The following is a 24,781-nucleotide window of genomic DNA, read 5'->3' as shown; positions in this document are numbered from 1 at the left end:
CTTGAGCCAGGGTAGCACCTAGGCCAATGAACAGACGCTGCCTTGGGACCAGATGCTCGTCTCTTGTCCGGTCAGTTGTGGCCAAGCAATATGTGGTACCAGGCATGGAAAGAATAATTATGGAGTCATCAGATGAGGGTTGTGCCACAGAAGGTGTTCTGAGGCATTCCAAGAACAGCAGAACTAGAAGTGTATGGCATCAAAAAGGCCAGAAGAGGAGACAGTCTTCAGGAGGCAATGTTCACAACGATCAAATGCAGCAGAGACATGTAATAATTAATAGCAGTAGTAATAACAGCAGTTGTCATGTTTTTAGGGCTTACTATACATCGAAAGCTATACTAAGTGCCTTACATAATTACCCCTCTTAAGTTTTATAATAGTCCTGTGACATTGGTATTCTAGGGACAAATTAAGTAACTTTCCCACTACATCTGGTAAGTAATGGAGCTGAAATTCAAAGCAAAGTCTTTCAATATCCAGAGATCAATTTATTGATTTATTCTCTAACATCATTTGTTGATTGTATATTTTGCACTGTACATTGTTCTAGGCACTTTCATGGAGCTTCTGTACAAGAGGAAGGCAGGCCATCAGTAAGTAAACAAATAATATAATTTAAAATAGCAATAAAGGCCACATGAAATAAAACAGGATAATAGATTACGAATTGATTGAAGACAGATGGGGGGCACTTCTCCAGATAGGATGAGCAGAGGAAGCTTCCCTGAGGAGGTGACATTTGTGGTAAGACTTGAGAATGAGAAGAAACCAGCCATACAAAGATCTGGGGGAAACCTTCCAGGCAGAAGGTATAGCCTAAACACTAGAGTTAGGCAGGAATTACTCTGGTATTCAAAGGAACAAAATAAGGCAGGAGTGAGGGGAGAGAAGGCAGAGAGCTTAGAAAGGTACTCAGGAGTCAGGTCAAGTAGGTCTTAAAGAAGCCTGGATTCTAATCTAATCACAAAGAGATAATCACTGGAGGGTTTTTTTGTTTTTTTTTTTAATTTTTTTTTTCAACGTTTATTTTTATTTTTGGGATAGAGAGAGACAGAGCATGAACGGGGGAGGGGCAGAGACAGAGGGAGACACAGAATCGGAAACAGGCTCCAGGCTCTGAGCCATCAGCCCAGAGCCTGACGCGGGGGGCTCGAACTCACAGAGTGCGAGATCATGACCTGGCTGAAGTCGGACGCTTAACCGACTGCGCCACCAGGCGCCCCGTAATCACTGGAGGGTTTTAATTAAGGAGGTGATATAACATGGTTTAAGTTTTTGAAAGAATAGTTTGATACTATGTGCAAAATAGAGAGTTAGAAGGAAGAATGCAGAGCTAAAGTCTAGTTAAGGGTTGATAGTGGCTGGGATGGGATGGCATTGGAGAGAGTGAGGAGTGGCCAGAGAGTTGACATCACTTACTGATTGACTCGCTGTGGCGGATGAGGAAGAGAGGAGTAAAGAATTGTTCATTTTGAGAAGACTGGTGATAGTATCACAGATATACACAAAAATGCCTTTATGTTTTAGAGATGCCAACTGAAGAATTTGAGTTCAATGTCACAATGACTATACTTTACTTTTTTTGATGTTTATTTTTGCACAGAGAAAGAGAGACAGAGTGTGAGTGGAGGAGGGGCAGAGAGAGACAGAGACAGAATCCAAAGCAGGCTCCAGGCTCCGCACTGTCAGCACAGAGCCTGACACGAGATCTTGACCTGAACCCAAGTCAGACGCTTAATCGACTGAGCCACCCAGGTGCCCCACAATGACTGTACTTTAAAATACTTCAGTTCAAAAAAAAAAAAAAAAAAAGGTTAAACAAGCACAATAGATGCTGGATCTATCGGTGTTTTTTATACTATTTGCTCTACCTTTCAGTGTGTTTGAGTTTTCATAACAAAAGGTGCTTTTTTTTTTTTTAATGACTTTAGGTTTTTAGTTTGAACAATGAGGTGAAGCCGTTTACTGAAATGGAAAAGGCTGGGAGGAGCAGGTTTGAGGGTGGAGGGAATCAAGAGGTTTATCTAAGTTTAGTATGAAAAGCCCATTAGGCATCCAAACGGAGATGTTATGGACACAGAGACACGTAAGCTCACAGCACAGGGAAGAGTCAGGGTTAGTGTGGCAGAGATTGCTAGATCTCTACCCAATACCCACTTTCCTCTTCTTCTCTGTAACAGAACCCTGATACTTAGCTAGGTGTATTGCTAACTGAAATAAAGACTGTATTTCCCAGCCTTCCTGGCAACTAAGTGTGGCCATATGACTAAGTTGTGGATAATGAGGTAGAAGTGGAAGTTTTGTGAAGAAACTAGAAAGCCTCCTTAAAGGGAATTAACTCACCTAGGAAATGAACACTTTGTCCTCCTGCTTTTCTCCTACCTGCAGTCTGGAATGTTTATGATACGGCTGGATCTCCAGCAGCCATCTTGAAATAATGAGGTGCTCCTTGAGGGTGGAAACCAAGGGCTGGGATAATGAAACACATAAAGGGAAGTCCTCCGGGTGTCTGATGGCAATCAAGCCACCATATAAGTCCTAGTTTGCTTTCCTTCAAACTTACACAGCAAATATGCTTCTTTATGGGGCACCTGGATAGCTCAGTCAGTTAAGCATCTGACTACAGCTCAGGTCATGATTTCATGGTTCATGGGTTCAAGCCCCATGTCTCTGACAGTGCAGAGCCTGCTTGGGATTCTTTCTTTCTCTCTTTCTCTCTCTCTGCCCCTCCCCCCCACACTCTCTCAAAATAAATAAACTTATATATATATATATATTTCCTTGTATATTGAATAAATATCCTTTTATGTTGAATTTCCTTAAGTACTGAACAAAAAGCGCAAACTTTTATTTTGTTTAAGCCACTATTGCTTGGCTTTTGCTGATACATGCAACCTAATGCAAACTAATCCTAGGGGCCAAAACTAGAGATAGAGATTTGAGAGTCAGTATCATATAGATGATATTTAAAAACAGCGGGACTGGTGAAATTACCAAGGAGAGATTATAGAGAAAGGCCTGAAATCAAGCCTCAGACTCAATCAATATTTCAAAGCCAGACATAGAAGGTGGGACCAAAAAAAGAGTGACAAGGAAGAGTGGAATAAATGGAAAACCAGCAGAGTGTGCTGTCAACAGAGACCAACAGCACAAGTTATTTCTGAAAGGAAGGAGACTGAACTACGTCAAATACCACTTCTCAAGTGAAGATGAGGACAGAGAATTGACCATTAGATTTAGCAAGCTGGAAGTCACAGATGATCTTGATAAGAGTCTTTTTAGTAGGGTGAAGAGGACCCTACTGAAGCAAATCGAAGAGTGCCGGAGGGGAGAAGGTGGAGGAGGTAAATATAGATATCTCTTTTGAGATGTTTTACTATGAAGAGGAACAGAGAGGAGGTAATGGGTTTAAGGAAGAGTTTAAGATATGCAATACTAAGACAGGTTTGCAGACTGGTGGGAGTGATCCACTAAAGGGGAGAACGAATAATGCAGGCAGAAGTGAATAATTACAGAAATGAAGTTCTTGAGAAGGAAGACAAGATGGAATCCAGAGCATACCAGGAAGGTCGCCTGTGACAGACATTGACCTATGGGAGTGTAGTTCCAGGAAAATGGAGGAGGCAAAATCTAATTGTGTGAGGTTCAAGAGTGAATGTGGAGCTAAAAACTTACAGAAGTGAAATGACATTAGGGGTTGCCTCGGGGTAATATAGGGTTTGGGGTGACTTTTTTTTTCTGTGCTTCTTTCTGCATTTCTGTGACTTGCACATTTTCTAAGAGTACTTACCACTATCATAATGAGAAAAACTTGGAAAAAGTGAAAGAAAAGGGAAGTCAGCAAGCGTGTTCATTTCTATCTTTCTGGGAGGTAGGCCTCACCCTTGGGAATAGAGGAAGTATAGCAAAGGCAAGTAGACACAGAAATGATTCTGCAAGAAAGCCTTATGCGTAATGAAATCAGTCCTTCTGTTTTCATCTCTAGTCCCTCTCTGTGGAGAGCTATTAACCAGAAGTATTCCAGCTGGCAAAACACAATGTACAGTCATTGTAGTTGTTCAGTGTTGTGGCTGGCCCAGGCTCAGTAGGTGGGCAGAGGATAGGAATGGGACATCACAAGCAGGTGAGCCTTGGATGTTTAGGTAGATAGGCAGTTAGGACTAGAAATGTCTACATGCAAACAGCCAGCCAACTCGAGTTCAAAAGCAGAATGGGTAGGGTTGGAAGTGGGCTTGGAAAAACAAAGCTAAGCCCCAGTAGGGCCCATCATGGTGCTCCATTGCCAAAGGTCTCACATTAAGGAAGGGGCTCCATGCTGGTTATTGCCAAGTAAAGTTTCATGTACATTACAGAGATGCACTCAGAGAACTGAAGGAAGAAAACTCTCATCATGCAGCTTGGAACATGCCTCCCATTAGCAGACCATTCATCTGTCATGCATTATGCATGAAGATATTTATAATCCCTGATAAGACTGGAGTTAAAAAAAAGATATTTATAATCCCACAATTACCTTGTGAGAAGCACAATTACATTGCATTATATTTTTGTTTGTTTTAAAAACACTGAGTTTTTAAATGGAAATATTTAAAATAAACCACGTTTAAAATGAAACCTATTTTAGTATTTTTTTATAATTAATAGACTACTTTCTAGAATAGTTTCAGATTTACAGAAAAATTGAGCAGATATTACAGAGTTCCCAAGTCCTGCCCTCCCTCATTTGCACACAGAGTTTTTCCTATTATTAATATTTTGTGTTGGTATGGTATATTTGTTACAATTGATGAATCAGTCGACTCATAATTACTGACTGAAGTGCATCATTTCCCTTAAGTTTCACTCTTTGTGTTGAACATATCTATGGGTTTTGGCACAAGGTCATATATCCACTGTACAGTATCATATGGACTAGCTTTGTTGCTTTAAAAATCCCCTATATCTCACCTGTTCACTTCTTATTCCTTACCCTTGGGCCATTGGCAACCACTGATCTTTTTAGTGTCTCCATAGTTTTGCCTTTTCCAGAACGTCATGATGTTGGAATCATACACTATGTAGACTTTCCAGACTGACTTCCTTGACTTAGCAACATGCATTTAAGGTTCCTCCATGTCTTCCCATTGTTGATGGCTCAATTTTTCGTATCACAGAATAGTATTTCATTGTCTAGATGTACCACAATTTATTTATCCATTCACCAAATGAAGGTTACCTTCATTGCTTCCAAGTTTTAGCAATTATGAACAAAGCTGCTATAAACATCCATGTGCAGGTTTTGTGTGAACGTAAGTTTTCAACTCATTTGGGTAAAATCAAATGGTAAGAGTATGCTTAGTTTTGCAAGAAACCACCAAAATGTCTTCTGAAGTGACTGTACCAGGGAGCCTGGGCGGCTCAGTCAGTTAAGTGTCCAACTCTTGGTTTTGGCTCAGGTCATGATCTCATGGTTCGTTAGTTGAGGCCTTGTGTCAGGCTCTGTGCTGACAGTGTGGATCTTGCTTGGGATCTTCTCTCTCCCTCTCTCTCTGCTCCTCCCTCGCTCACACATGTGCTTTCTCTCTCAAACTAATAAATAAACTTAAAAAAAATCTATAAAAATTTTTAAAAAGAAAGTGGTTGTACCATTTTGCATTTCATCAGCAATGAATGAGAGTTTCTTTTGGTCCGATCCTTACCAGCGTTTGGTGTTGCCAATGTTCCGGATTTTAGCCGTTCTAATAGTCATGTGCTGGTATATCTCATTTTAATTTGTAATTTCCTAATGGCATATTATGTTAAGGATCTTTTCATATGAGTGTTTACCATCTGTATATCTTTGTGAGGTATCTGCTCAGATCTTTTGCCCACTTTTTACTTTTTAATTGGGTTGTTTGTTTCCTTGTTTTGAGTTTTAAGTGTTTTTTTTTAATATATCTTGGATACAAGTCCTTTATCAGATATTTCTTTTTGCAAATATTTTCTTTGGTCTGAGTCTTAGTTTTTCATTCTTTTAACATTTATTTATATACAAAGAGCCTCAAAAATTGCAAATAACTCAGGCTTTTCCTGACTTCTAAGGATGTAGAGATGAGATAGGTCATCCAGAGAGAATTTCTGGACCTGTTTGGCCTTGAGATGCGTGGGGCTTTTAGCCACACAGACAAGGAGTCACTGGGGAACAAATAAGAAAAAAGAAATAGTAGTATCTCCTTATGATAGGCCAAGCACACGGCATTCTACATACATTATTCCACAACTACTTATGAAATAGGTCAGAACATTTTGATGGGAAGAAACCTATAAAATCTATTCAGGATCAAACCAGTTAAGCAAAACTTGATGATTTCACATCTATTACATGGAAGAATTGGGACGCAAATAACCACATGATACCACATGTCCAGATGGAAGGCCAACAAGTTTTAAGGCAGGTCTTACAAAGGATGGACAATAGAGCAAACCACTAGACTCTCAGGTGCTGAAGCTACTCTGGGCAGGTGTTGAGATCTAAGAGGCTCTCATCTAGTGGGAGATCTTATTCCATTAAAATGGATCCAGATGGTCTGGTTAGTTTGAAGCAGGGTCACAATGAGCAGCTGGGGATATAGAGAATGGGATCTAATCCTTGTGTCAGAAGAAATGCTAACATGAAGAGAGAATTAAATTTTCAGACAAGCAGGCCAGGGCCCAGTTTAAGGCCACAAACAGACCCAGGGGTCTGGAACCAAAATGAAGAAAGCCCAGCGCTGCAATGTCACTGGCATTCGAGAAAGCCCATTGTGAAGGGGGTGAAGATGGCCAGATCATCATAGGATCCTAATACAGGAGAACAAGTTCCTTCTCAAGCCACTGGTTGGTGGGTGTGAGCCTGTCTTTTCAGGGACAGTCTCAGGTTCTGCACGCATGGCTAAGGTTTCAAGTTAAACGTCCTGAGAGCCTGCCATGGAGAGGAGAAGTAAAAAGCTCCAAAGAAGGCAGACACCCCAAGCAGAAGCTCAAGCTATAGGCCAACACTTGGGAAAGAAAGCTGAAATCCCAATTATCAGAAGTGAGGACCAAGGTCAGGGCCAACTGATGCTTGTTCTCAGTGCTGAGCTAGGGATTCTGAAACTCCTGTGACTTTAGGAGTCATCCCAGGAATGAATACAAGGCTGAGCCTAAAGCTGGAGCTATGTGGGCTCGAATGCAGACAAGGGTGTGACCAAGCTAGCATACCTGGCCCTGGGACACCACAGAGAGGAAGACCTAGGCAATAGATTCCACAGACCAGTCAACTCTGTTTTTTCTTCCACTCAAATTCCTCAAACCACAAGCCCAACCTCATCAGGAGTCAGGTGCACCATGCTTGATGCACTAGAAATGTTCCTGAAAAACAATACACAAACTGAATTTTTGTGTATTAGTTGGTATTTTAAGAGACCTAGAGGGAAATGTTGTTTAAAGGAAATAATACAATGAATTACTTTGTAATATAAATTATTACCCCTTAATTGTTTTTATTGTTATTATTTATAAATTTGGTTTCAGGCCATTGGATTTTCTTAAATAGAACATACTTTTAATCTGATTTTTTTCTATCACAAAGTAATATATAACACTTCTATGTCATTAATATACATTAACATATCATAATATACATGCTATATAATATATAGATATAATATATGTAAAATATATAATATATTTTAATTGTATATAAGAATCTGACATTTCCCAAAAAGTAATAGGTGCTACTAATAATCTTGATTTTGGCAAGGTTTCAGTTTTAATCTTTACAATATATTCATTAAACTAAAAAACATGGTCTAAACCCATAGTTCCTAACCCTGACAGTACACAGAATTAAACTGGAAATATTAAAGAATGCAGATTTCTGGGCCCCATCTCTTGAGCTTCTGATTCAATGGGGAATGCAGAAAGGCACAAGGGACTTCCCAGTGGAAACTTATGGCTTAGAATCCTTTGTGCAGCCATAGAGACTGAAAATGGATTGAAGTTAACCCAGGGATACTGTACTGCATGTTCCAAACCCACCCTGTACCAGTGCCCATGGGAGAGAGATTTCCAGCTTACACTGAACACAGTGATCCCACACTGGAGGCTGCTGGCCTAATGAGGTGGTCTCCAGCGTCAAGGTTAGGCAATAGTCCTGCAGCCTGATATGAGAGGCCCTGATCACAGCAGGTCTCTGGGCTCTGGGGATAGGCCTTTAGGTAGGAGGCAGGATGTGTCACTGTGCCCAGGGGGTTGTGAGCTTTGCGTAGAATTCTAAATGAAGAGTTAAGAGTTTATCTTATCTAAAAATTACTAAGAGAGGGGCGTGTGGGTGGCCCAGTCAGTTAAGTGTCAGACTCTTGATCTCACCTCAGGTCATGATCTCATGGCCCCATGTCAGGCTCTGCAATGGCAACGAGGAGCCTGCTTGAGATTCTCTCTCTTCCTCTCTCTGCCCCTCTTCCCTTTGCACATGTGTTCTTTCTCTCTCCCAAAATAAAGAAAAAAAAAGAAATTACTAGGAGAAAACTGAATATGCTCCTGTGGTAAGCGGAATAATACCCCCTGCCCATAATAATGTCCATGTCCTACTCCCTGAAACTGTGACCATGTTAGGCTACATGGCAAAAACACATGATTTCTAATCAGCTGACCTTGAGATAGGGAGATTATCCTGGAATATCTGGGCAGGGCCAATGCAATAACAAGTTTCCTTAAAAGTGGAAAGAGGGAGGTAGGAGAGAGGGCCAGAGAGGTAACAGCATGTGTAGGACTCCACATCGCTGGAGAAATGGGGCCACAAGCCAAGGAATGTGGGTGGCCTCTGGAAGCAGGAAAAGGCAAGAAATAGAGCCAGAACAGTTCTGCTGACACCTTGATTTTTCACCAGTGAGATCCATTTCAGACTTCCGACTTCCCAAACTGTAAGATAATCAATTCGTGTAATTTTAAGCCACTACATTTGTGGTAGTTTTTTTGTTTTTTTGTTTTTGTTTTTTTTTTACAACAGAAATAGAAAACTAATAGAGCACCCATGACCAAGTTAAATTTTTTTTGCCCTTTAGAATTCAAGGAAAGGAAAACTAGAACTTAAAATTTGACAGCCTGTCACCTCTTTGTATTGCAAGACCCTGAACGTCATCTCTAATATTTTACTTTTCTTCTCTTCAAACAGACGAAGATTCTGTATCTAAGGTGACCAGGTTCATTTATTGGGGCTATTTTTAATATAGTATGATAGGATTGTTGTAAGATCTAGGATCCACATTTTAAAAATCTCCCTTGGTGTCTCTAGCATGCAACCAGGTTTTCAAACCACTGGTCTAAAATTTAAATTCTAAACCACATAATTACGAGTGGCTGCGTGCCTAGAGAATGAATACTGTGGATTATTATTAACTTAGAAGGACATAACAAATGTGGTGTCCACAGAGATTGGGGCTGGTGATGTAACATTTCATCAGTGACCTGAATAATGGAATGGCCAGCATGCTCATTAAATGTGAATGTGGTACCAAAATGGAAAACAGGCGGAGGAGGGCATTTTAATTAATTAATGAGGGTTGTTAGGATGGAGAGCATATTGATTCAAAGGACAGGTGACAGCAGGGTGAGGAAGAGCCAGAGGAATTGCTTGGAACTGAATGAAGCTCAGTGAAGGCAAATGCAGAATAATACACATTCTGTAGAAGGGAAGGAAATAGCACAATAACAGGCGGGGCGAGGGAAGAGGGAAGACGGTAAAATTAGAAAAGGATCTCAGGGTAAGACTGAGCACAGAACGGGAAGGGGCTGGGGAGTGCTGGCGGGTGGGGGTGCAGGAAAGCCACTTGGCCTGGGCCTCACATTCTCCTAGGGCCTGAAATTTAGAACTCTGGCATCACTCTAGTATCTGATAAATGTATTCCTTTATTAACGTAGACATGTAAAGCTCACCCACAGTTTTAAATCCCATTTTTGCAACTTTTTCTTTTTCGATATATTGGGAGCCTCAAAAAATGAAAGTAGCCTGGATGTGTCTGACTCAAGATCATGGTGAATCACAAGATTCAATCAGGACTGTAGTTTATGAGGCAAGTGTAAGCCTCATATAGAGCCGCAGAATATGTTTGGAGGAACTCAAAAGGAACAGCAAGCAGTCTCTAGCAAGCAGAGCTCTGGGAATTAGAATCCAGAGAGGAAAGGAGATGTACTTTGTTTTTCCTGAAGAAAATATTAATAGGCACTTTTTAAATATTCTCTTTGTCCCCCAGAGTTCTACATGCACATAATCTACAATGTTAAATTGTTCTACAAAATTTGTCATGAAAAACAGCAATCCCCTCTCCTCCTCACCATTTTCTACACTTAAGCCTCTTTCTTTTGGTATTTATCTCCAGGTCTCCAAATTAACAAGCTTGAAATGCTGTTCCTTGCTCTTTCAATGTTAGCCATTATCTGATTTCTGTCCAGGATAGAAGATAAGGTGTCTTTCCTTCCACTGCCCCCACCATACATGTTCGTCCTTCCCCATCCTCCATTCTTCCTGTTCCACAAAGTTGTCATCTCAGTCAATGTTTGTGTTACAGTGGGTATAAAACATCACTCATAGCTGAACCACAGCAAATCGTGATAACTTCCTTTCCTGCACACCTTTTTGTTGTCCTTGGAGCTAACAACTCTGTTACTTTCTGTTTGCTTCATCTTCTACACATTTAAATTTGCTATCTGTCAGTGTCTGCTCTCAAGACATTCAGAATCTTTGGGTACTCTAACAATTTCATCAATCTCCCCCAAAATCTCTCCCAAAGCCTTCTAATGCACTGCAACCTGGACCTGAGGCACATCTCTCATCTTGGAATCTTGCTTCGTGGTCATCCCAGGGTAGTTCCCTTCTGGGTAAGCTCTGGTGTTATTTGCTTCATGTTTTGACAAATGTCCTGGGGACTTCCTGGGGAAGGGGCATGGGAGATAAATTCTTGAGAATTTGTATGTCTGCAACTTTTGAAAAAAAAATTTTTAAATGTTTATTTATTTTGAGAGAGAGAGAGAGGTGGGAGTGTGGGGAGGGGCAGAGGGAGAAAAAGAGAGAGAGAGTGGGTGGGGGGAGAATCTCAAGCAGGCTCCACACTGTCAGCACAGAGCTCTACATGGGGCCCTGTCTCACAAAGTGAGAAACCAGGAGTCAGACGCTTAACCAACCAGGCACCCCGGACACATTTTTAATCCATCCTGACACTTGGTAGATACTTTGGGCTGGGTATAGAATTCTAAACTGGAAATCATTTTCATGGAGAATTTTGAAGGTAGTTGCCATCTGGCCCCTGGGTTTGCTATTGGGAAGCCTGAAACCATTCTAATTCATCACCCTCTTCATAGGAGCTATTTTCTCCTCCTCTTTGGAAGCTGTGGCATCTTTTTGTTGTCTTCATTGTTCTGAGATTTCACACTGGTGTGTCTTGATGTGGGTCTATTTTCAATCCTTGTGTAGGCATTTGATGGACCTTTCACTTCAGAAATACATGCTCCTCTGTTGTGGGAAATATTTTTCAATTATGTCTTTAATAATGGTCTCTCCTATGATTTCTCTGTTCTCTCTTTTTGGAATTCCTATTTTCATAAATTAGATATTCTGTTCTGTATTCCCCTTTTTTCTTATTTTTCACTTATTTCTTTCTCTTTTGCTCTAATTTCAGAGACTTACTCTTCTTCATTTTCTAACCGTTTTATTGTATTTTAGTTTTTATTATCCTATTTCTAATTTCCAAGGGGTCTAACATTTGTTCCTGGATGTTCCTTTTTCTAATGTCATATACTTATTTGATGGTTACATATCTTAGCTCTGAGGATTTTTTTTAAGTTTATTTATTTATTTTGAGAGAGAGAGAGAAAGAGAACAAGTAGGGGAGTGGGACAGAGAGAGGGTGAGAGAGAGGATCCCAAGCAGGATCTGCCTTGTCAGCACAGAGACCAATGCAGAACTCAAACCCACAAAATGTGACATCAGGACCTGAGCCAAAATCAAGAGACAGATGCTTAACTGACTGAGCAAGCCAGGTGCCCCAGCTCTGAGGATATTAATCACAGGGTATTGGATGTTTTCCTCAACCTGTTTGGTTTCCCTTTTCTCTAAGTTTCTTTCTTCTATTCATTTTGGTCTTTATATTTTATGTAAGAGGCTTTTCTCCATGTCTAGTAAACCTTGATTGTCTGCTCCTATTTAAGAACAGGGGCTGAAAAGCTGAGTGAAGTTCTGAACCTTAGGGGCTTATTGACCAGAGGCTCCACCATACATTCTGGCTGGGCTGTTTGCTTGGCAGACTCCCAAATCAGTGCCTTTGTTTTTCCTCTTGGGGAGACCAAACTCCCCAGAGAGGACTCTTACAAGCTTATGTCCAAAGACATCATTCTGGCTGTGGGCACTGGGGGGAACACAGCAAACAAAGAGCTGTGGGTCTCCACCTATCCACTTCATGCCTCTGTTTTCAGTATGACATCCAGTCATCATCTCTGCCCAATGTCCTCCAGTCTACAGACCCCTGATCTAGTCTCTCTGCAGTGGGTACTGGCCTAGCTCTGCAGAGAGGGGAGAGGATCTGGGAGTTAACTGCTTTCTAAATAGAGTTTGAACCACCCCTTATGGTTTTGCATGTCCCCACCTCACTGACAGAGGTCTCCGGGGCCCGTCAATTCTTGAGCCTTTGGGAAATTCTGATTGGTGTCTTGAATTTCCCCACTTGCTCGCTAGGATTCCATTTACCCCTGTCTGCTGTGTCATGGCCACATTTCTTACTTTTCAGCTTTCGAAATTTTGTTGCTCTGAGTTAAAATTTTTTTGATTGCTAATATTTCTTCCTTTTAAAAAATCCATTTACCATCATCTTACTGAGGCTTTAGAAAAAAGCAAAAGGAGATGTGTGCATGTTCAATTCTCTCTCTTTACCTAGAAGATTTACTTCTCACTCTTTTTCCTATAGTTTTATTTTTTAATCAATATTTATTTACTATTTATTATTCATTGTTTTGCTTTTCACATTAAGACAATGCAGGTGCTTATTTTCAAAGCAGTTATAAGAGTTTATCATGTAGGAACCACGGAATAATGATGAGCCTCTTGAAGGCTTTGAGAGCTTCCAAATGCTGACGTCTATAGTTGGGGCATGTATGTGCATGTGTATTTACCAAGGAGACACCTGCAGCCTACCTGGGGAAGATAATACACCACAAATGATGACCCAGGACCAGTAAATAGTAATGTATTTCTAAGAAGGAGACTAAGTAGGTCAAAATGAGTCATCATCCATAGTGTGACACTTCTCTACCTCAGTCTGGAGAAAAATTTCTAATTTGGTTGGACACTTGAATTATCCCACTTATAATTCATTCTCTGAAGCAGTTGTCTCCAAATTTTTTATTGTAGATCCTTATAAGAAAAGCGTCTTTGACACTCCCTAAAATACGTAAATGTATTTGCAAATTATACATGTCTTATAATATCAGTATTATATAGAGCATTAATACACATACAAGTAGAGATTTTTAAAGGATGCCATAGAAAATAAATAAAATTAGAAGTTCTAATATTTCCTTTCAGTACCCCCGGTGAATCGTCTTGCACACGGTGGAACTGTCAACCAGGATGAGAATCAGAGACCCTGGGAAGGTTTTCCAGAAGACTCTTACCCAGGCCCTATGTCTGTACTCTGAATCAGAACCTCTGAGGGTGGGACCCTGGCAGGGTATTTTGAAAAAGTTTCCTTGCTGATTCCCACGTGTGCCTCTCCTTAAGAAATACAGCTCTAAAGATTTAAAAATTAGAGGTCTTAAAAAACTGTAAATAGTAGTCAAAATGCAAAGAACAGGCAATTAATTAAAACAGGGGAAATGCATACATAGTTTGTTTAAATATCTGCATTATCACATAGCCTCAAAAACCTTTGTCACCTTCCCTTAAGTCCACTGTTTCTTCCTCTGTGTCTGTCTTTTCCCTTACCTTTTAATTTTTTATTTATTTTTTAATGTTTATTTTTGAGGGGCAGGGGAGAGGCAGAGAGAGAGGGAGACACAATTTGAAGCAGGCTCCGCATTGTCAGTGCAGAGTGTGACACAGGGCTCGCACAGACCGCGACCTGAGTCCAAACCAAGAGTCCGACCCTTAACCAACTGAGCCACCCAGGTGCCCCCTTCCCGCTTTAGCATGATTTTAACTTTTCTGTTAAAAACAATAGTCATCCATTGTAGAAAGTAGAGATTGGCAAAAAGAAAAAAAAAATAAAAACTCATCTATAATCCTACCCTTCCAAGATAAACACTTAAAATCTTTATCTGTGGCCTTCCAAATCTTTATGCCAGCAAATACTTCAAAGGGGGATCATACTTACATGCTGTTTTTACCTGGCTTTTTTTTCACTTGGTAATTATATATTTTTTCATGACAATAAGAATGAAAGCCCCAGCAGAGCAATGAACCTGGTGAGAAGAATGCACAGAGCAGATTATGAGGCTGGAGGCCCCCTGTGCCCAGATGACCTGCCAGCCCCCTCCCCTTCCTTCCCCCGCCATTCTTTCCCTTCCCACTTCTGGTCCTCCCTTAGCGTCTTTCACTTTGTTTTCTACTTGCACCTTTCTCTTTTTTCTTTTACCTTCCACCTCCATCTCTCTTCATTAAAGCAACCAAGGACAAGGGTTAATATTTGACAGAATAAACGTCCTGATAATTCGGTGAGGGATGTGTAACGAGGGAGCTGGAGAGACAGCTGCACCCCCTCTGCAAAGGGGATTTTCAGAGCAAGCCCAGGCAAGAGCCCTCTGTTCTTGATGACTATCTGTTATTTCCACTCAGGAGATTATTCCCAAGTGATTATTAAAGGTGCTTATTTGCCTTGTGGGCAAGGTGTGGCCAGAGCCTGGGGTGCCCAGGTGGTCAGAGAAGAGCCATTTCAGGGAAAGGGCGCTTCTGGAATTGAAACTAAGGGAGATGGTACAGTTGACACAAGGCAGAAACTGAGAAGGAGGCAAGCATGATGATCCAGAACAAACCGGCTACCGAGCTTCTACCTGGAGGGTAATCAGTTTCCCCACTGGTGTTATAAAACCGGTTGCAGAAAACCAGTTCCTCTTGCTTTGGGTGGCAAGAATCAGCTGAGGGCTGGTTATGCTCTCACAGCTGCTCAGCCTGCTGCCGAAGAAATTTCCATCTGTATTTATTAACCCACTGGTAGTGAGGAAAGTTTCTGAAGTGTGAAACTTCTTTGGGCTGGTATGAAAGAAAGTAAGCACTTGTCACCACAATAGAGCCAAATTGTGTTTTCTAGCAGCTGTGGAAAGTTATTGTTTTCATTAAATGCAAATCATTGCCCCCAAACCAACAATGTTCTTGGGGATGAAATTGTCCTTGGCTCCATTGACCGTGAGAGGTTACATTAGCCAGCTCTCTACAGGAACTCTGCTATGGAAGGTTCTAGAAAATGAGGAGAAAGTGAATCGTTCTCCACCCCAAGCCCGAGCAGCAGCTTATCAGCTATCTGTTGAAGTAGGATGGGGGGAAGGATATAGCATGCTTGTGCTTATAAAGACTTGTCAGAGGGACAGCAATTAAGTGCTTCAACAAAAGTGTTAGTCACAGTGGGTGGGACACTCCCTGTCATCCTGCTGAAGCAGAGCCAGAGAAGTTCATGATAGCTGAGGAGAGGGAGGGTCCCCCAACACAACTTCTCCTTTCCCCCAGCAATAGCTCCTCAATAAGCAGCACTTACCATGTGTACAAGTCAGAAAGGAGGTGAGAAATAGGGGGGAAATATTTTGACATAAATATGTCCACAAAGAAAGATGTCTTATAGGAAAAATATCTCGGGCCAATGGCAGAGTTGAAACCAAAGAAAAAAAGGTGTTGTTTTTTTTTCCCCCCTTTGAGAAAGAATGGAAAATTCTCCCCTCCCTGCAAGGAAACAAACCTTTACGTGGAATGGCACCTGACCTTCCATCATTAGTGACTCATTCCTTTGTGTATTACAGACACCTGGCATTTAAGAGGCCTGTATCAAAATGCAGATACTTTATATGAGGGCAGCCAGGGATTCTTACTGGAATCAGAATCCTTGAGAGGACTTTTACATGCAGACTCCTGCAATACATACACATGTAGTCTGTGCCCCCAATCCCTACTATGACCATGACCTTTAGCCAATAGGTGGTTGTCCAATTCTCTGGTGTCTTAGTCATCTCAGGCTGCTATAACAAAATGTCATAGACTGGGTGACTTAACCCATAGACATTTATTTCTCACAGTTCTGAAGGGTGGAAGTCCAAGATCCAGGTGCCAACACACTTAGTTTCTGATAAGAACCCTTCCTAACTTGTAGATGACCACTCATATGTGGTGGTCATCTACATGACCTCATATGGCCTTTTTTCAGGCCATGGAGGGACAAGATCTCACTGTTTTCCTCTTCTTATAAAGACATTTATCCCATCATGAAGATCCCACTCTCATGATCTCCTCTAAAGCTAATTACCTTCCAAAGACCCCACTTCCAAATGCCATCACCCTGGGGATCAGGGCTACAACGTGTGAATTTTGGGAAAACACAGGCATTTGGCTCTTATCGTCTGGCTTCTGACAGGACCTCGCTGTAGTTAACTTCAGTTCCTGTTTTTGAGGTTAGAAAATGATTTCCACTGAAGATGATGATTTGGTTGCTCAATCAGAACCAACAGTTGAGAATGAAAGCAATGGAAAGCTGGAAATAGTTGTTTTTTTTAATATTTTGATACTTCAGAGAGAAGTGAGTATATATGAGTCAACACGGTTGCTTTTCTCCGCTGAATCCATGGCTTCCGCCTATATCCTGTCTCTTTCTTTTTCCCTATTTCCTCTGCTAATACATTCTCTTTCTTCTCCTCTTCAAGAGGCCAACATTTTAAGAATGTGATTTGTGTTTATGTTATGCTTAATGGTTTTGTATTTTCTTTTTTTTTTTTAATTTTTTTAAATGTTTATTTTTTGAGAGAGAGAGAGAGAGAGTGCGAAGAGGGGAGGAGCAGAGAGAGGGAGACACAGAATCTGAAGCAGTCTCCAGGCTTGAGCTGTCAGCACAGATCCCAACATGGGGCTCAAACTCACGAACCATGAGAACACGACCTGAGCTGAAGTCGGATGCTTAACCAACTGAGCCACCCAGGCACCCCTTGTGTTTTCTTTACATAACATAGGTTTCATATTTTACTTGAGGGTGAGGTTACTTTAGTATGTTGGTCATTTTTACTTGATAGGCTAGTGGCGATGACAGGAGAGAATGTCCTGACCCCTGTCTCAAGACTAAGATGAAGGGGATTGTGTATCAGTTACTAAGGGCCATAGGACCACCAAGAGAGTGTGAGAAGGCAGTAAGAGGTGAGTTGGGGGTTCGAAAAAACCAAGGACAAGATTCCTCTACTTCCTGGTTTTGCAAAGAATAGGCTTCTATTATGCCGAAGTCATTCCTGGTCAATAACCTACTAAGGGGAAACAGCAGCCAAAGATGCCCTAGCTTGCTCTCTATTTTTATTCTACCTGAGATTTCCCTTGTAAAGGCAGATATGAAAGGGAACCCAGAATCATTCAATGGGATTGGGACAACACAGTGTGCCTCTCCTACCTGCTGACCCCATTTTCCCCACCTAAACACACGTAAATGAAATCAAATTGAAATTAACACCAAGGACCCCACAAAGTATAAAGGAGCTACTATGGGAATATGTAGGCAGAATATGTTGACAGAAGAAGGGAGAAGGCCATCCCAGGTTCTTTAGGTGTTGGGTCATGCTTTGGATGATAAAGTTAGTTGTATTTTTAAGCCTCAACTCGCCAAGCCTTCTTCTCCCTGAAGTAGGGATGCCACCACAAGCTACCCAATAGGCTGCGTATCATCTCTCAGCTCCACTCAGCAGCTCAGGACCCTGTTGTGTGGAGACGGCACAACAAAGAATAAGCAAAATTCCTGGGCCATTCACCTCCTCAGACCAACAAGTCTTTGTCTGCTGGTCCGAGACCATTTCTGGAGATAAACATGTGACAGAGCCACAATGTCCGGTCACTCTGTCAGCTCTCTGCAGTTCCTCCTTTTTTTTTTCTTTTCCTGACCTCATAAACAATGACCGTTAAAGGTCTCATTTCTGCAGATTCTGAGCCATGATAAGCTTTAGTTACCAGGAATTTCTCCATTCTCCAAAACAGTGTTCAAAATGTTTTCTCTTACAAGTAGGAATTTTACTTACTATGAAATAGATTGTTTAATACAGTATTCACCATTCCTGTTCTTGTTCTCTATAGTTTCAGTTCATAGCAAAATTGAGGTTACCCAAGAAATAGACAAGAAACTTCTTGATAAAGGGAGGAAGTAACCAAGTCGTTGAAAGCAAGAAGTAGCTTAGTTCTGCAGTTTCTTCTCTCATATATATGACCTCCCCCTCCAGAAAAAAAAAAAAAAAAGAACAAAAGGAACAACAAAAATCGACACATTATGTAACTCAGTTTCCCAACTATCCTAAGAAAACTTTTGCATTCCCTGTCCCATCCCTGCCACACACAGAATTCTTAATAGGAAATTAAAGCAAACAGAGAAATCTGGGTCCAGCAGGTAGCTACATCCCTCTACTGTCACTTCCCAAAGACAGCAAGGGCTGGCTCTCGTGTCTAAATGGCAGGTATCATACCTCTTCCTAATTTCTCTTCTATAAATTAATGCCTAAAGGTGGCATGTAAAACAATGGAGAAAAAGATGGATTATTCAACACATAATATTGAGGCAACTGTATGGCCACATGGAAAAAATAATAAAAGTAGAACAAAGTCCAAATGAAGCAGAGATTTAAATGTAAAAATGAAAACATAGAAGGACTAGAAAAAACTGTGTTACATTTTTAATAATTTCTGGAGTGAAGAAGTATTACATAAAACCAAGAAGCTATAGGGTTGCCTAGTGGCTCAGTTGGTTAAGCGACCGACTTCAGCTCAGGTCATGATCTCGCAGTTTGTGAGTTTGAGCCCCGTGTCCGGCTCTGTCCTGACAGTTCGGAACCTGGATCCTACTTCAGATTCTGTGTCTCCCCCTCTCTCTGCCCCTCCCCTGCTCACACTCTGTGTCTCTCTGTCTCTCAATAATAAATAAATGTTAAAAAAATTAAAAAAAAACCAGGAAGCTATCAGAGATTCTACTATGTGAAAGTGGTAGATTCAACTGCATAAAAAATTTTAAAAACAGAAAAAGACCTGCATGGGAAAACCACCAGAAACAAAGCCAAAAGATGAATGACAAAAAGGAAAAAAGTGTTTGAGTATAATTTCCTTCAGATAAAAAGAACTTCTAATATTAATTTTTTTTTAAATTTTTTTTTCAACGTTTTTATTTATTTTTGGGACAGAGAGAGACAGAGCATGAACGGGGGAGGGGCAGAGAAAGAGGGAGACACAGAATCGGAAACAGGCTCCAGGCTCCGAGCCTGACGCGGGGCTCGAACTCCCGGACCGCGAGATCGTGACCTGGCTGAAGTCGGACGCTTAACCTACTGCGCCACCCAGGCGCCCCATCTAATATTTAATTTTCAAAGTACCAAAACCCAATAGAGTAAATGGGAAAGGATACAAGCAGATAGTTTACCAAAAAAAAAAAAAAAAAAAAAAAAAAAGATACAGAAATGGCCCATGAACATATAAAAAGATGCACAACCTTACATATAATAAAAGGAAAGGAAATTTATATTACACTGATATACCATTTTTTTTCCTATCAGATTGACAAAGAATAAGAATTTTGAAGACCTACTTTGTGGGCAGAGCTGTGAGGAAACAGGCAAATTGTAATGAAAATGCAAACCAGTGCAGTATCGGCAGAAGGCAATTTAACAACATCTTTCAACTTCCAAATATACATAATCTTTGACCAGTAATTCCGCTTGTAGGAATGGGTCCAAAAGATATATCCACATAGATGCAAAAAGAAGGATTTTTAAAGTCATTCATAGTAACTGTATGTGAATGGATTATGTTGTAGCTGTTAAAAAAAAAAAAAAAGGAGGTTCTGTAGGTACTGGTATGGAACCATCTTCAAGATGTTTTTTTTTTTTTAATTTATTTTTATTTTTTAATTTATATCCATAGAATATAGTGCAATAATGATTTCAGAAGTAGAATCCAGTAATTCATCCCCTATGTATAACACCCAGTGCTCATTCCAACAAGTGTCTTCCTTAATGCTCCTTGCCCATCTAGCCATCCCCCTACCCACAAACCCTCCAGCAACCTTCGGTTTGTTCTCTATATTTAAGAATCTGTTATGGTTTGTCCTCCTCCCTGTTTTTATATTTTTTGCTTCCCTTTCCCTATGTTCATCTGTTTTGTATCTTAAAGTTCTCATATGAGTAAAGTCATGTGATATTTGTCTTTCTCTGACTAATTTCGCTTGGCCTAATACCCTCTAGTTCCATCCACATTGTTGCAAATGGCAAGATTTCATTCTTTTTGATGGCCAGGTAAAACTCCATTGCATATTTATATCACATCTTCTTTATCCATTCATTTGTCCACAGACATTTGGGCTCCTTCCATACTTTGGCTATTGTTGATAGCGCTGCTATATAAACATTGGGGTGCATGTGTCCCTTTGAAACAGCACACTTATATCCCTTAGATAAATACCTACTAGTGCAATTGCTGGGTCATAGGGTGGTTCTATTTTCAATTTTTGGAGGAACCACCATACTATTTTCCAGAGTGGCTGCACCAGCTTGCATTCCCACCAGCAGTACAAAAGAGATCCTCTTTCTCTGCATCCTCGCCAACATCTGTTGTTGCCTAAGTTGTTAATGTTAGCCATTCTGACTGGTGTGAGGTGGTATCTCATTGAGGTTTGATTTGTATTTCCCTGATAATGAGCCATGTTGAACATTTTTTCATGTGTCTGTTAGCCATCTGGATGTCTTCTTTGGAAAACTGTCTATTCATGTCTTTTGCCCATTTCTTCACTGGAATATTTTTTTTTCAGTTGTTGAGTTTGAGAAGTTCTTTATGGATTTTGGATACTAACCCTTTATCAGATATGTCATTTGCAAATATCTTCTCCCATTCTGTGGGTTGCCTTTTAGTTTTGCTGATTGTTTCCTTCACTGTGCAGAAGCTTTTTATCTTGTTGAGGTCCCAATAGTTCATTTTTGCTTTTGTTTCCCTTGCCTCAAGAGACGTGTTGAGTAAGAAGCTGCTGCAGATGAGGTCAAAGAGGTTTTTGCCTGCTTTCTCCTCTAGGGTTTTGATGGCTTCCTGTCTTACATTTAGGTCTTTCATCCATTTTGAGTTTATTTTTGTGTATGGTGTAAGAAAGTGGCCCAGGTTCATTTTTCTGCATGTTGCTCTCCAGTTTTCCCAACACCATTTTCTGAAGAGACTGTTTTTATTCCACTGGATATTCTTTCCTGCTTTGTTGAAGATTATTTGACCATATAGTTGTGGGTCCATTTCTGGGTTCTCTGTTATGTTCCATTGATCTGAGTGTCTGTTATGGTGTCAGTGCCACACTTTCTTGATGATTACAGCTTTGTAATAGATCTTGAAGTCCGGGATTGTGATGCCTCCAGCTTTGGTTTTCTTTTTCAGGATTGCTTTGGCTATTCGGAGTCTTTTCAGGTTCCATACAAAATTTAGGATTGTTTGTTCTAGCTCTGTGAAGAATGCTGGTGTTATTTTGACAGGGATTGCATTAAATATGTAGATTACTTTGGGTACTATCAACAATATTTGTTCTTCCAATCCATGAGCATGGGATATTTTCCCATTTTTTGGTGTGTGTCTTCTTCAATTTCTTTCACAAGCTTTCTATAGTTTTCAGTGTATACATTTTTCACCTCTTTGGTTAGGTTTATTCCTAGGTATTTTATGGTTTTTGGTGCAATTGTAAATGGGATCAATTTCTTGATTTCTCTTTCTGTTGCTTTATTATTAGAGTATAGAAATGCAACTGATTTCTGTGCATTGATTTTATATCCTGTGACTTTGCTCAATTCATGGATCAGTTCTAGCAGTTTTTTGGTGGTATCTTTTGAGTTTTCCACATACAGTAACATGTTGTCTGCGAAGAGTGAAAGCTTGACTTCCTCCTTGATGATTTGGATGCCTTTTATTTCTTTGTGTTGTCTGATTTTTGAGGCTAAGACTTCCAATACTATGTTGAATAACAGTGGTGAAAGCAAACATCCCTGTCGTGTTCTTGACCTTAGGGGGAAAGCTCTCAGTTTTTCCCCATTGAGGGTGATATTAGCAGTGGGTCTCTTATATATGGCATTTATGATCTTGAGGTATAATCCTTCTATCTCTACTTTCTTGAGGATTTTTATCAAGAAACGATGCTGTATTTTGTCAAATGCTTTCTCTGCATCTGTTGAGAGGGCCATGTGGTTCCTGTCCTTTCTTTTATAAATGCAATGTGTCACATTGATTGATTTGTGGATATTGAACCAGCCCTGCATCCCAGGTATAAATCCCACTTGACTGTGGTGAATAATTCTTTTAATGTATTGTTGGGTCTGATTGACTAGTATCTTAAGAGTTGAGGATTTTTGCATCCGTGTTCATCAGGAAAATAGATCTGTAGTTCTCCTTTTTAGTGAGGTCTTTGTTTGGTTTTGGAATCACCCAAGATGTTTTGTTAGATAAAGGAAAGCAAGGCCAGAGCAGTGTGTGTGGTTAAAAATATTCTAAGAATTGATTTATTTAAGAATTTTCAGAAAGTATCCCTAAAGATCCATTACCCTGGGTTTTCTCTAGGGAAGGAAATTAGATGGCTGGGCAACACAAACAGGAGGGCTGCTTTTTATTGGATATTCTTTTGTACCTTCTGAACATAAATGTGTTACCTTCTCAAAAATAAAATGTTATAATCAATAAAGATACAACAACCATGAGCTTGAATACACTTCAAAAAAGGATGAGTAAGATGGTGAATTTTTACATTATGTGAATTTCACCTCAATTTAAAAAAACAATGAGGGGCGCCTGGGTGGCTCAGTCGGTTAAGCGGCCCACTTTGGCCCAGGTCATGATCTCGCGTCCGTGAGTTCGAGCCCCGCGTCGGGCTCTGTGCTGACAGCTCAGAGCCTGGAGCCTGTTTCCGATTCTGTGTCTCCCTCTCTCTGACCCTCCCCTGTTCATGCTCTGTCTCTCTCTGTCCCAAAAATAAATAAACGTTTAAAAAATTAAAAAAAAAAATAGGGGCGCCTGGGTGGCGCAGTCGGTTAGGCGTCCGACTTCAGCCAGGTCACGATCTCGCAGTCCATGAGTTTGAGCCCTGCGTCAGGCTCTGGGCTGATGGCTGAGCCTGGAGCCTGTTTCCGATTCTGTGTCTCCCTCTCTCTCTGCCCCTCCCCCGTTCATGCTCTGTCTCTCTCTGTCCCAAAAATATATAAACGTTGAAAAAAATTTTTTTTTAATTTAAATAAATAAATAAATAAATAATAAAAAAATAAAAAAAATAAAAAAAAACAATGAGCAGGATTCCCAACAGGTAAATAAAAAGCAAACCTGTTGCATCATGAGTGTGTCTATCTTGGGACATGACACTCCCTTCATGTGCTGGTAAAGGCTTAAAAACTGATTTCTAGAGGAAAACACTGATTTGTGGCATTTCTCAATTTCTGAGACATCACTTAATACAGAATTGAGGCAGGACACAAAAAGTTTGCTTCATGAGCCAATACTATCCAGCTCTAGTTTACACACTGGCGTCTACCCAGTTACTGAAACTGGAACCTTGGAAAACATCCTGGGACCCTTCTTGTATGCTCCCCTCTCCTTATTATCCATTATGTTATTACTAACCAGTCCACTCTTCCTCCACTGGGTAGAAGTCTCATAGTTTGGGGATAGACTCTTTCCCTAGGGGGTGGTTCCTAATTGGTCTAATGCAACATACAAGTTGCTACCCATTGGTGTGTAGAGATATTTATCCCTTGAGATAGCCAGGTGGACCCTGGGAGGTCTGGAGCCCCAAGGGTGCTTGCTTTGAGCTGTTCCAGCCTGTCAGCCATATGGGCACTATTACTTGTCAAAAAGATCAGGAGGCTGTAGCCTAAGGCAATCATGACCTTCCATTCCCCTCCTTACTGACTGACTCTGGACTTCAAGGCTAAGTCTATTAGTGCATGGTATTCACTAGTCACAAGATTAGCCCAAATATGGACCCATGATCAACTCAGGCCAATGGGATTTAAAAGGAGGTTTGCTGGAGGCATTAATAAGTTTCTTACTCTTCAGAGAGTAATAGGAAGATATGATCTCTCTCTTCCTCATGCAGATGAGGCCTGGAACTAGGGCAGCCACCTGTCAAGCAACAGAGCATGGAGCCAGCAAAGGACAGAGGGCCATACAGATGGCCAGAGCCAAAGCACTCCACCCTATTTCTGGTTTTCCTGTGCTGTAAACCAATAAATTTATTGTTCAAACACTTTGATTTAGCTTCTCTGTTTCTTCCACTGAATGCATGCTTTAACAACATACTTTAGTAACATATTTTAACCTGTTTTTAAAATGTTTTTCCATATTACTATAGCTTGCTGATCATCTCTATTTACCATTTCTACTGATAGTTTACCCTCTTGTGCTAGTTTGTTTTATGCTGTGGTCAGGCTATAGTACCCCATCATTCAATCAAACACCAATCTAGGTGTTGCTGTGAAGGCACTCTGTATGTGGGATTAAAATCTACTTAAATTTACTTTAAGTAAAGGGGGATTATTTTGGGGGCACCTGGGTGGCTCAGTCGGTTAAGCATCCAACTTCGGCTCAGGTCATGATCTCGGG

General features: G+C 40.7%; 1 long non-coding RNA gene across 1 annotated transcript; it reads left to right on the top strand.

Annotated features, from left to right (window-relative positions):
* The first annotated feature begins 233 nt into the window (after positions 1-233).
* Positions 234-24,386, top strand: LOC125169205 (uncharacterized). The gene is made up of 4 exons (XR_007153530.1): positions 234-437; positions 554-596; positions 3,286-3,347; positions 24,276-24,386. It is a non-coding gene; the product is annotated as an uncharacterized LOC125169205 (long non-coding RNA).
* Positions 24,387-24,781: the final 395 nt, after the last annotated feature.

The sequence above is a fragment of the Prionailurus viverrinus genome, chromosome A1, assembly GCF_022837055.1.
Source record: "Prionailurus viverrinus isolate Anna chromosome A1, UM_Priviv_1.0, whole genome shotgun sequence".
In the NCBI taxonomy this organism is placed as follows: domain Eukaryota; kingdom Metazoa; phylum Chordata; class Mammalia; order Carnivora; family Felidae; genus Prionailurus; species Prionailurus viverrinus.
Note: the sequence above shows the minus strand (reverse complement) of the source record. Positions and strands in the feature narration are given on the sequence as shown.